The sequence below is a fragment of the Chiloscyllium punctatum genome, chromosome 3, assembly GCF_047496795.1.
Source record: "Chiloscyllium punctatum isolate Juve2018m chromosome 3, sChiPun1.3, whole genome shotgun sequence".
NCBI lineage: Eukaryota > Metazoa > Chordata > Chondrichthyes > Orectolobiformes > Hemiscylliidae > Chiloscyllium > Chiloscyllium punctatum.
Window position 1 is genome coordinate 131,038,077 of NC_092741.1, and position 14,382 is coordinate 131,052,458.

Sequence of the window (14,382 nt, forward strand, 5' to 3'; positions counted from 1 at the left end):
TAAATCAGAATAATTGAATTCTTCTCTTGTCTACTGTTCCAAACAAGTCTCAGATAATAACTGGACGAGATACATTAAGTTGCTAATTTCTATCTTAACTCAATCTACCTGCTTTGGTACCATGACACTTGTTTAATGACAATTAAAGTGGATAACCTTTGAGTTAAATTCTCTGGCCATCTGCCTTTTGCTAAACTTCCCATGTTTCAATATTAATGCCAACAGTTAGGTGCAAATGCTCGGCACCTCCAAAAAACTGGGTTTGAGGTTGCCACAGCAACTCCAGTCACCCAGGAGCTGATGTGGTGATTGGAACCAGATGAATCGTATTGACTATGAGATCCTTGATTGGGGCTGTTAATCTGGGTCCATCAGGAAACCCTGGACGACAGATATAAACAGTAGATTCAGAATCTCCTCACTTTAAGAACTGACTCCAAGCTGGCTGGCTACAGCCAGTGTACTGTGCACATGTATATAAAGGGTGACTTGGTGATGGGATAGCGGCCTCTGTGCAGTTATTTCAGCCAGTTTGTCACCTTTGGGTGGGGAATGGAAGTGTAGACTGTGGAAATCAGCCAACGTTAACAATGATTTAATGACAACCCTTCATGTCATGTAAATAAACATCTACTGCAGCTACTGGCACAGGTTTTATCAACCCTCACTGACACAAGCAGACTTTTTTAAAGGTGTGTGGATTTAAATAGCTTGATAGCTTGAGGTTTTTTTTCAACACTCATTAACATGGGCAGACATCTTCATATTTTTGAAAAAATTGCAGCTTGACCGTTATAGAAACTTTACCTTTAACATTTAAGATTATTCTTACAAGTCATAGTACCCACACTGTAGATTAACGCAGTGCTGCAGCATAGAGTTCAAATGGTCTGTGGACACTTATTTCTCCATATGCATGTCACTATTGGCCTGTTTTGCTCAGCAACAAAAATTGACATCAGTCAGAATACAACATGGAATCATAGAAATGGGGCAAGATTCTAACCCAGGGTCCACATGCCATTTTTTGCCTCTCTGCAGAGTCTCCACAACTCCATAAAATTGTTGACTTTCATGGAATATTGCAAGTGACAGGAAGTCTTAACATCCAACAGGAGTTTAATATAGAAGTTAAGATGATTTAGTTCTTGATTTTAACCGCAAAATCAAAAACTACAACAGGTTCTGATCAAAATCATGGCAATAAAAATGATAGATAGGCTATACCTTTAATTTATGCAATTGTGATTTAATATCTCAAAATATTTTTTGCAGGGTTTAAACTTTCAGTGCCTAGTTCCATATACTTTATGTGCCTTGCATGATAATTGAAGCATGTACAAAGTAACTATTGTTATACTTGTAATCCTGCCTGTTATAAAGGGACAGTCAATCTATTACATATGGCAGGATTGTACATTGCCAACCAGAATCCCAAAAAGCACCTTTATCAAAGGTTTTCTTCACAGACTGCAAACAAGTTGTGTTTTTGGAGATTTAGAACAATGTGGCATTAGTGAACAACTATGGGCAGTTTCTCAAAATTTATCAGACTATTTCAATTAGTGCAAACACCAACTTTAGTGCCCAAACGAAGAACTCTCTGTACCAACCATAGATATTAGAATTATAATTGTAACTAGAATAAAATTTGCAGAACAAGTGTTGTTCTTTGAATTAAAAATAAAACAGAAAGCTGAATGAACTTTAACCTACTTGCAAAATACCAGCCAACAAAAAGGGCTCTATGACTTGCAACAGTCCTTTAATTCTAGCTTTTATATTACATATTACAATTGAAATTGTTTTAATTGGGTAAACAATTGTAAGATTGCAAATATTCAGGGAAAATAGCTATCTAGAGTTTCTTTAAAGAAGAAAAATGAGTTTTGAAGGATTGTTCTTATCAGGCTTTGCTTGTTAATGTTTCACTAGCCACCTGGGTGTTTTCCTGTTGGTGGAAAATGTAGAATAAAGTCTTTGTAAAATAGTGTATTTTTTACTGTATTACTATGTGCATGCATTGCCATGGGTGATTCTGGGAAAATATAAGCACTACTGCAGAGCCCTTTTTGGGTGCAGAGATAGTGTAGGGGGGAGAAAAAGCAAAAAAATACAGGAATATCAGGAGTTCTGCTCACTCTAAGAACTGGTTCTGTGCTGACTGGGTCAATGTCTTCTCCTATGCATGTGCAAACAAAACTTGATGATGGGATTAAAAATGAGATTTCAATAGGACGCACATGGATGTCTCATTGTTGTTTTATGTATTATTTTGGGATTCATTTTTTTTCAAATGCATTTTATGGAGTGCTAAAGAACATCTGATGTATTAAATATCAAGCATCTGATTTATTTAAGTAACTGGTTCTCCCTGCAAAGTAAGTCTGCTAATCGGAATATTGATGACAGCACAGCTGACCTGTGTTTTGACCCAATGGAAGAAATTCTGTTAATTTGACAGTCCCTTGCTAGACGTTAGCAAGGGTCAGAGTGGTAAAACATTGAATGTACGCAAGAGGTCCAGAAATAGGCATTTCACGATTGAAACACTATTAAGACTATTTTTTTTTACAAAAGTAACATTCATTTGGAAGTAAAGTAGTTTCATTTAACGAGTTCAAAAATAGTTTAAATGAACTATACAACTTGAGAACTGGTATTTGTCCCAAAAAGGGTAACAAACAGTCAAGATTTAAGAAAAGGGTTTCCAGTTTTTGTAAGAAGGAATCTTAAATCCAAATTCTTTATATTAACGGGGATTTAAGTACTGTTTGTTACAACTGTTATGATAACCTGCCAACCAAAATAAATATTCAAAACTAAATTGCCTGATAGACAATACATTTCATGCTTGCAGCTTCCATCCCCCTCTAAGTACTATGGTCAATAGTCTCTATACTTGTTCATAAAACCACCACCCTTCCCCAAGACCCCAAACCTCCGGTCCCCACCCTCAGTTATCAAGGCCATCACAATTAAACCAGGTCATGTAAGTAATCACTAACTTTGAATTGAAGTTCTATGCCAGCATAATTTTGCATTTGTATTTCTTTCATAATTACAAACATTACACTTAAAAAATCAAGCTGGAATTCATTGTACCATATAAACGCTTCCTTTACAATCTAACAGCAGTTCCTAAATCGCAATATACAATTACAGGAAACGCAATGACAAATCTTTCCTGCAAGTGCTGACAAAGCAAGCTTAGTGAGCCATTCCGGACAACTGAAGACTTTGCTTGCTTTTATTTAAGTATTTATGCAATCTTTAGCATTGCATTTTAATTAATGACAATAATTTAAAAATGTGAATGAAATGTCATATGTCCATCCAAGTGAATCAATCCATCAAATAAGACAAATGTACTAAAAGTCACTTAGACGCATTGGAGACACAAATTAAATCAATTTTATATCATCTGATTGTCTCCAAGTGACAGTAAGAACAATGGTCTGTTGTTTGAGATCTTTGAGCTTTTACAAAGAAAAGTGTATAAATATATTCTGTGAATTGACATACTGCTAGTTCCCAGTGCACTTAGTGCAGTCAGGATTCAGGGAATAAAGATTACAAAGTGAAACATGTAAATTACAAACACATTGGTGACAGGCATCAAGTTTCCTTTCTTCACAGACACTATTATTTTTAAAATGGACATTATATGCACCGTCACAATTTTTTTGCAACAACCTTGAAGAACAGACTGAGATCACAATTTGCATCTAATGAGCTTCAACAATGTTAAGAATCACCTTCCCACACACCAACTTTCAGATCTGTTCATTTGACAGTCTGGCAGCCAAATTTGTGTCTCATTGCGAACTACTCTCACTTCGAGCAGAATGTAACTTCAGTATTGAACAGAGTTTCTTTGTTCTATTCACCAGTATTAGGCCAGCCATAGGTCAAAAAAGTGAAAGTGTGAAGACAGGTTGTTCCAGTATATTGCAGTTTGCAAAGCAAAGTCTCAGTAAAGATTGAGAACATTTGGGAGGAAAAACACAATCTGTCACCTTATGTATTGGAGAGAACCATGCTTTTTCTGATTGAGAAGTAAGTTTGTGGAAATACTGACTGACGGCTGGAATTCTTAGGCTTGTTCATCACTCTGCAAGACAACAATGATACAAAACCACCATCCACCTCATTTACTCCTCAAAGCCAAACCTCTGAAAGGAAATGGATCAAGGATAAAAAGCTGAGAGAAGTATGTCAATGGAAAGTGTAAGTAGAGTATAGTTGTCCGCTGTCTTGGATGGAGTGTGTGGATGCAGAACTGCTTGGATAGCAAATAATAATACCTTTTTGCAAACATCTACTCATTTTAAACCACTTGTTTAGAATGCAATTTTGATCTTTTGATTCAATCGCTGTGATTTAAGATTTTGCTAACTTTTCCTATTTTCTCAGAAGGAATTCATGATATTCTCAGAACTCACAGTCATAACAAATACAGACCCTTTGGTCCAACTTGTCCATGATGACCAGATATTCTAAATTAATGTAGTCCCATCTGCCAGCAACTGGCCCATATCCCTCTTCTGCGTCAGAACACTTCAACGCCATGGCATCAATGTGGATTTCACCAGTTTCCTCATTTCCCCCTCCCCACCTCACCCCAGCTCCAGCCTTCCAACTCAGTACCACCCTCATGACCTGTCCTAACTGCCTATCTTCCTTTCCACCTATCCACTCCACCCTCCTCTCTGACCTGTCATCTTCATCCCCACCTCCATTCACCCACTGTACTCTTTGCTACCTTCCCCACCCTCCTCTCTGACGTATCACCTCCATCTCCACTCCCACTCATCTATTGTATTCTATGCTACTTTCTCCCCACTCCCACCTCATTTATCTCTCCAATCTGCAGTCACTCTATTCCTGATGAAGGGCTTTTTCCTGCTCCTCGGATGCTGCCTGACCTGCTGTGCTTTTCTAGCACCACTCTAGTCTAGACTCTGGTTTCCAGCATCTGTAGTCCCTGTTTTTACCATATCCCTCTAAACCTTTCCTATTCATGGACCGATCCAGATGATTTTTAAATATTGTAATTGTACCAGCCTCCACCATTTCCTCTGGCAGCTCATTCCATACACACCCCATTGTGTGTGTGAAAACGTTACCTCTTAGGTCCCTTTTATATCTTTCCCCTCTTACCTTAAACCTCTGCCCTCTGGTGTTGGATTCCCCTACCCTGCACAAAAGGCCTTAGCTATTCACCTCATCCATGCCACCCATTGATTTTATAAACCTGTATAAGATAACCAAGCAGCCTCCAATGTTCCAGGTAAAATAGTCCCAGCCTAAATAGCCCCTCCTTTTTTCTTAAACCCTCCAACCCTGTCAATGATCTTGTAAATCTTTGCTGCATCATTTCAAGTTGAACAAATTCTTTCCTATAGCAGGGAGACCAGAATTGCACACATTATTCCAAAAGTGGCCTAACCAATGTTCTGTACAGCTGCAGGATGACATCCCAACTCCTATACTCAATGCATTGACTAATAAAGGCAAGTGTATCAAATGCCCTTTTCACTACCTTGCCTAACTTTCACTCTCTGTGACTGCTTCAAGTGTCAGAAAAATCCAGACAAAAATAAAATAAATTTTGAATAACATCTATGACAACGTGTTCAAGTTTGACCACCTGATATTTTCATTTTGGTCTTAATTGTGTCATACGTATTAGTGCAGGTTTTACTCACTGGATTCCTCAAATGTTAGTTTCCCTGATTCAGCTGTTCCATGGGAATCACTTCACCACTCACTAGATGTTCCTTTATGCTATCTTGGGAGTTGCTGCTTTGAATGTTTATCTTCAAATATTTGTACAAGGGATTTCATAGAATCGTAGAATCCCTACAGTGTGGATGCAGGCCATTCACCCATTGAGTCCACACTGACCCTCCAAACAGCATCCACCCAGACCCAAGCCCCTACCCGAAACCTCTAATTTCCCATGGCTAACCCACCTAGCTTGCATATCCCTGGGTTATTTAGCATGGCCAATCCACCTAACCTGCACACCTTTGGACAATGGGAGGGGACTGGAGCTCCAACACAGAAATGGGAACAATGTCTGTGTGGAGTTTCCACAGTTACCAGAGGCTGGAATCAAACTCGGGTCCCTGGCACTATGAGGAAGCAGTACTAACCACTGAGCCCCTGTATCCTTATCCTCTTGGTTATCCTTCAAAGGGAAGGCATCCACATTCAACATCTGAGGTTCTACTGGGTGTAACAAAGTGGTAGATAAGGCTAATTTGTGCCTGGAAGGTTCTGCTTCAAATAAAACAGATAATACAGCTTATATTTTGGATGAGTGGGCTACTGGCTTGAGATTTCCTCTTGTGTTTTCTCTCTGCCTCTCAACTGTACTTCCTATCAAGGAGTTTACAACATTTTCGGTTTGCTTGCCCTAGGTGCAACAATGCCAGACCAATTTCTCTCATGACCTGAAGTCTCTGTCAAAAGTTCTAAATGAAACCTTTCGTGCATCCTTGTAGCACTGCTTTTGGTATTCTCCCTCAACCACAACAGTGCACCTCAGACGCACGCTCTCTGGAGAAGATCGGCCTTGCTATGAGAATGTCAGACATTCTGCCTACATAATCAGGTTGGAAGGGTCTTAATATGGTATGGATGCTTGGCATGGATGCTCAGGGGAGTACCTCAGTATCTGGTATTTTGACTTGCCATCTGATTTTGAATTGCTTCTGAACGTAGCTCCAATGAAAGTGGTTGGACTTCTTAACATAACACTGGTTCACAGTCCACATCTTATGAATACAGAGCAGAATGAGCAGGAAAATTGCTTTATAGACATTCAGCTTGATAGGCAACCTTATTCCTTTTCAGTCCCAGGCTGATATTTGACATCTACTAAAGAATGGAGTAACAAGGGGGTATAATACAAATTAACATCATAACAGAGCCACATTGGTTTTGGTTTCAGTTCTGTGAGTTTAAACTTCTTTGCTTCTCAAGATGTTAGAAAGTCATTTGGAAAAGTGACATGAGTAGAGTCATAGAGCTCTACAGGATAGAAACAGACCCTTCGGTCCAACTCGTTCACACCAACCAGATATCCTAAATTAATCCAATTGTATTTGCCAGCATTTGGACCTAGCCCTCTAAACCCTTCCTATTCATATATCCACCCAGGTGGCTTTTTAATGTTGTAATTGTACTAGCCTCCACCACTTCCTCCAGTAGCTCATTCCATACTTGCACGCCCTGCAGGGTCCCTTTTAAATTTTGCTCCTCTCACCTTAAATTATGCCCTCTAGTTTTGGACGCCCCCCACTCCAGGAAAAAGACCTTGTTTATTTACCCCATCCCATGCCCTTTATGATTTTGTAAATATTTATAAGATCACCCAGCAGCCTTTGATGCTCCAGGGAAAATAGCTCCAGTCTATTCAGCCTCTCCTTAAAGCTCAAATCCTCAAACCCTGGCAACATCCTTCCAAATCTTCTCTGAATCTTCCAAATTTCACAACATCCTTCCTATAGCAGGGAGGCCAGAATTGCACGCAGTATTCCAAAATTGGTCTAACCAATTTCCGCAACATGACTTCCCAACTCCTTTACTCCATACACTGACCAATAAAGGCAAGCATACCAAACACCTTCTTCATTATCCTTTCTACCTGCAACTCCACTTTCAAGGAACTAAGAACCTGCACTCCGAGTCTCTGTTCAGCAACACTGCCCAGGACCTTAAGTGTAAAAGTCCTGCCTTGATTTGGCTTTCCAAAATGTAGCACCTCACATTTATGTAAATTAAATTCCATCTGCCACATCAAGACCTATCTGATCAAAGTCCCATTGTATTCTGAGATAACCTTCTTCACTGTCTACTACACCTCCAATTTTGGTGTCATCTGCAAACGTAGTAACTATTCCTGCTATGTTCACATCCAAATCGTTTATAAATATGACGAAAAGCAGTGGACCCAGCACTGACCCTTGTCGCAGACTGCTAGTCACAGGCCTCCGGTCTGAAAAACAATCCTCTATCACATTCGTCTTCGACCTTCGAGCCAAATGAAAGTGTCATTTTCAAGGATTCATGTAACTTAGTACGTGCTTCTTGAGATGTGTGTGAAATTAAATGAAGAAGTGTTTATACCATTGAGTTTATGATATACAGAAAAACACTACTGAGCAAGGTCACTCCTAGTTTCAGTTCAGAAGAATCCACTTTCAGATTCAGCATAGTTGAAGAATATGGTTTTCAGTTCAGAAGTATTAATCCAATAAAACTGTTTTAGTTTGCAAATTTTGTAAGAGATCTTGTGAAAGTTTTCAAGTTGTCAGAATTGAAAAGAGCTTTTGGTCATCCCAACTGCAAAGGTGTCTCTAGTTCAAAGATGTAAAGAATCAATTAAGTAAGGAATTAAAGAATACAAGTGACACTTCATTGCAATTGAGTATCTAAAGGATAGGGCTGACAAACAGATTGAACCTTTGCTTTGCTATTTATGTTGCAATTTTTCTCAGGTGGACAAGAGGATCAGGAAAGCAGCCTCAACTCTTGCTCGCCTCACGACTCAAGTATGGACAAATCCCAAGATGACAGTGAGGACAAAATATCAGTCTACTAGACCTGCGTCATAAGCACACTGCTATATGGCAGTGAAATGTGGACGATATTTACCAGACCGGAGAGAAGACTGAACACCTTCCAATTGAGTATCTGCTGTATCCTGGGCATATCCTGCCAAGACAGAGTTCCCGACACAGTGGTCGTACCTTGTGTTGGCCTTCCCAGCGCGTACACTCTGCTTAGACAGCAGAGATTGCGCTGGCTGGGCCATGTCCACTGCATAGAGGATGGATGCATCCCAAAGGATATCCTGTATGGAGAACTCGCATCCGGGAAGACAACCACTGAGCGCTTGATATCATTATGGAGTCCTGGGAAAGGCTTACAGCTGACCGCAAAATGGAGAAGCATCTTGAACCAACACCTCAAAACAGGGGTAAAGAAGCTTATGAGTGCGGCAGCAGACAAGTGGGCACGCAGGAAGGACTGCAGCAGCTCTAGCAGATCAACAACCACATATAGATGTGACCTCTGTGACCGGGACAGTTACTCTAGCAATAGTCTCTTCAGTCATAAGTGATGTTGCTTCAGGAAAGCAGAAAGCTAGAACAATGAGGATGCAACCCATGGACCACCATGACCGAAAGGTGCCTCTCAGCTTTTCTCAGGTGCCATATACATGTAATAACCTTGTGTTTATTTGTAAAGAACATTGACAGCCTTATGTAAAAATGTTCAGGAACTAACCACCACTGTTACTGACTTCAAAGGTTAAACACATTCTATCAAGCCAGGTTTACATTAAGATGTGACTTTTTCCAGTAATACCATCAGCTAGAATCATAACAGTGCACTTTTGAAATTTTTGCAGCTATTTCATCATCAGTAGAGTCAGCTTAAGAGAATGTGTTAATAAGATAAGCAATCTTATTGTTGACAAGTGCCTGCCATGGAATGAAATCTTGGGCTCAAGATAGATAAAGATGAGTCCTGGAACAGGTTGACTTAGGACTTCAGTTTTATTCACGCTGAGCATAATGCTCATGCAGTGGAGAACAGTCCTTGCCAGATCGCATGCCCATCTCTGAACCAGCAATTAGTGCCCAGTCAAATGACATGTTGTTCTTATTACCTTCCAAAGCACCTCTTGGCTGATTGTGTCAAAGACCTTGGTCAGGTCAACCATCTAGTGTGTGTAGTCCATTTTCTGTTTTCGGTACTTCTCCTGGGGATTTCCAAATGAAAACAACATACTAGTGGTTCCTCAACATTTCCAAAATTCCATTGACTCTCTGGCAGCAGATCCTGGCTATACTAAGCAGTTCTGAAGGGTTCTGGCAAAGACTTTGCGAAAGATGGAGATGAGATACATTCTCTTTGATTATCAGAAGATTGGGGATTTCCTTTCAGTTTGTTCAAGGAGACAGTTGAAGCAATTATGCATTCTTATGGGATGGTTCCTTGCTGCCACATGGACTGAAAGAATTCAGTGAAATGTTTGAGCAGACATTGTGCACTGGGCTTGCAGACCCCGGAGATAGCATTAACACCTGGGAGTTTGCCACTAGAAAGGAGTTAGAAAGAGTTGTTACAGATACCAAGTGTGGAAAGGTGCATTGGAGTCAAAACAACAATGTTCTCCTCCTGAAGAAGTGTGTTGAAAACAAACTCTTATACACCAGTAAGAGGTTTTCATTTCCCCATCACAAGAAGAGCCACATTAAAATTGTTGTCCTATCAGCAACATGAAAACATGTATCAGAGTTCTTTAAGAAATACAGAGAATTCCAGAGAAACTCAGCAAGTCTGGGAGCATCTGCAGGAAGAAGCAGTGAGAGAGAAAAGTATAACTACCATCGAGGCTGTATGACTCATCTTTGGAACTTTGTTTTTAAGCAGATCTCTACCGTTGTTTTTCCCGGCAAAATCTAACACCCTACCTTGTGTTTTATAGTGAATTTTGAGTTGGAGAGGGCATTTCACCTTCCGATCTTCACCTTTATTAAGTCCACAGCCCTTTGAATTCCCAGACTATTGTTAATTGAGCCCATTAAGTGAGTAATTAAAGTTCAATGAATGGCAATTGGTATAAAACCAACAGTGGGTGGGGCTGTCACCAAGTAGGGGAGTACAACACACAAATCTGCTCTCCCTGTGAAATAGGAGAAGGGTTTCCTCATTCAAAGGCACTCAATGCCTGGTTGAGGGAGTCAGCATCAGGTAGGAGAAGTAATTTTGAGAGCCATGCTCTACCTTCCTTGCCAATCTCACTGCATCCACCTCTCCCCATGACCCTCACTTTATCAAATTTCTCCTGTCATCACTCAAGTCTGGCCTGAGTCACTCAGATGGGTGTCATTCTTGCAGTAGCCACCACTGACTAATGGTACTGCGGAACAGAACTCCTGCTCACTGACAGGTCTCAAAAGCACCTCTTAGGCTGGCTGTCCAGGTGTGATGCAAAACCTGTTTCACTTCTGTAACATTCCTCAGTGAAACAATTTTCTGCAGGTTATTCAAATGTAAACCCGGATCTGTAATCTGCTGATAATTGTAACTATACAGTCGAAGAAATAACCACCTCTTTCTCTTTCACCTCTAGTACCTAAGGCCTGGGAGCAGAAATTATCTGAAGAATAGCAAGAAAGAATAGCCTCAAGATATTCTTAGCAATTTCATCCAGAAAACAAATCCTGAAGCTGATGCAGCCCTTGTCGACACTCAGACTATATATTATTTGTTTTCATGCAAATTTGTTTATCCTTTGAAAGTATTTGTTTAATTTTGTTATGTTTGCAAAGAATCTACAACATTGTTGAAACTTGAACAAAAGTAGCAAGTAATGCAAACAATACTGAAAACTCAAAAAGAAACTTTCAAATTCTGGGTGTGCAATGAGATGTTTACAACGTCTGTCTGTAGACTCAGGCATTTACCAAATTAATGATGTGGGCGTAGTGTTCATGTCAGGATACAAAATCATCAATGAGAAATGGCTGGCTGATTTTTATGCAGTGATACCATTTCTAATTAATCTTAAGTTCCATGTCAAAGTTTTGTTTGGCAGAAACATTCAAATAAACAACAGTCTATTCATGTTAGTTGTCAGAATGAAATACTGTGCTTGTGCACATTTGTGGAATGCTATAATGGACTAGCAGGCTTATGTCATAAACTTGTTTTCAATAAGCTACTAAAATAGAAAGCTTCATGACTTTTCAACGTGACTTTCTCAGAGTAGAGTTCTTAATTTCCTTCAATAAAGAAGGTTATTTCTTCAAGTTCTGGCTAACTGTTTAATTATTAGCCAATCAACTAGTTTTTGAAATTCACAGTTCTACAGAACCATCGCCAGCAGTGCACATAAACGAGGTGAGTAAGTTGTGAAATCAAACAGATCGCTTTTTATGAAATTCCAGGGCAGCCTCTCCGCCATTCTCCTGCTGAACCATTTTGAATGATCAGTTCAGATTTCTCATCAATATTTGAATCTGCAAAATTACATTCAGTCTTAATGGAATGCCTTGAGTTAAATGACTGAGATGTTAAGAAATGGCTTTTAGTTGCAAACTGGAAAACCTGTGAGGAGATGTAGTGTCGGTGTTTGATTTTGTGGATGGGCCTTTGAAGTAAGCAGTGACCTCAGTGGTCATGTGTTGGTGATCTAGGAAAAGGTTGAACTCTCTATCATTTGGAATCTGTTGCTCTGTCACCTCAGTGTAAGAATAGTCACAGGCTAACAGTTACTACGAAATCTGGCTTGAGAGAGAAGCAATACCTGAAGAAGCCTTACAAACTCAAGATCAAACAATAGTGGCAAGTGATAAATGGACAGTTCTCAAGAGTTCTGTTCCCTCAACTACAACATTAATTACTCACATATGTAACAAAAGTCACATTGTTCCATGACATTTATAGAAATTGTCAATATTTTCTAATCAAACTGTTTCAAAAAATGTTATTACACACCTCTGGAGCAGGTGGGAACTCTAACCTGACCCCCTGGCTCAGAAGTATGGACAGCACCAGTGGACTATAACAGCCCTACACTCAGAAATTTTTAACTAGCGTTCAACCAATTTGTATGTTACAGGTACTTTTTTTATGAGTAGAGAACCTAGTGTAATAAATTGTGATTTAAAAACTGTAAAATGCGTAAGCTCTTGATGAACATTCTGCATAGAGGTGTAGAGATATCAAAGACCTTAAGCCCACACACACACACACCCACAGATCATGCCACATAAAGGGGTGAAATGCAGGTTGCAATGAACAAGTACACTTGAAAAATGTGATAAGAACATAATCCTTATCTACATGTCTTTCCAGCATAAAAAGAGGCCAAGCTGTTCCACTTAAAACCAAAATACTGAGTGGAGACAATCCAAGCATTCTCCTATAGATGATAATAAAGCTTTTAGTGATATTACAAGATATATGTATAATATCTTTTAGGAAGAAGTAGTAAAGATTTGATTTGACAGTGCTTTGTATTCAGCTGTATTTGAGAAGGTAACGTTTTATTTATTGTGTGTGTTTTTAAATGCTCTTGTCAACGCATTGAACTACACATTCATGATTCAAAGCAACTTCGCAGACAAAAACCCTTTAAAAAGCCAACAATATGGAGCTCTCAGAGAATTGGAGCAGGATTTTCACACGTAACAAAATGCATTATGAGCAGTGCACAGAAATGTTTCCTTTCAGGAATGAATGCCAAGGAATATGTCAGAATGAAGTCATCCATGGGACAAATATGAAGACAACTCAGCAAGAGGAACTGAAAAGTGAAAAATGTGCGTCAGGTTTTGGTGAAGTCACTGCAAAGAACTCCTATATGTTTGTGAGTTATAATTTAAACAATGGCAATGCAAACTTAGAACACTGGCTTTCACTTTCTCCCACTTTGGCACTTATTACCAAGCTGGGAATTTGCTTTGTGCAGTGCTTAGTGTGGTATTTTCACGCAAAAATATTTAATGCCAACTTCAGTTACTGACAACCATTCGAAAATACACAATTAATTGGAGTAATTTGATATTATTTTACTTTCAATTAAGTAACAGATGGGTAAATACAGAAAAAAATGACATAGCATATGAAAAGTTGAATCATTATTTTAAGTGCTTTGCAAATCTATATCTGATTACATGTCACTAAAAAAGCAAACTATGAAGTGAGTACTTACCATAGTGCAACAACTGTGGTGAAAATTCTCTTTTAAAAACGCAAGAGGAATGATGCATTAATTTCCACACATCTCATGTCAATACCACAATGACAAGACTAGCACAGTATCAAAATGTCTCTATCTGGCAATTGAAAATGTAAACTCCTCCAATCCATCTAATTCTGACCCCCTAGACCGTAAGGTTTACATCCTGGCAGATACAGCCAGTTCAATGGGAAGTAATGAAATGCCAAGGTAAAAAGTAATTATTTAATCATAGGATTGCATCCATTGTTTTAGAATAAAAAGATACAAGAGATGATGTGACATAAATATTTCAAAACTTGTTGGTTATAGGTTAGCAGAAGCAACAAGCTCATAAACAAAATTGTGAAATAATAGATCTTTTAGAACTAGAGGTCCGCCAAAGTAAGATAGTTATTGAGAAATGCTATAGGAAATTTAGAAGAAATTTCTTTAACTAAAAAATGGGAATGAACCAGTTTCTCTGCAGTTTGATCTTATGTAAGAAATATGTAATTATCCTATGTTTGCTAAATTTTGGAGTTCTTTCTGAAATATAAATGCTTCAATCTAATTTAGTGAGTCAATAATTCTTTGCAATGATATTTTTCATTGCCAGGGAAAACAGGATT

At 39.0% G+C, this 14,382-nt stretch overlaps 1 protein-coding gene across 2 annotated transcripts in view; it reads right to left on the reverse strand.

The window, feature by feature from the left end:
* The window catches only part of arhgef10 (Rho guanine nucleotide exchange factor (GEF) 10), a 278,827-nt gene that overhangs the window by 100,836 nt on the left and 163,609 nt on the right, over positions 1-14,382 (reverse strand). The gene's annotated exons all lie outside the window — the stretch shown is intronic.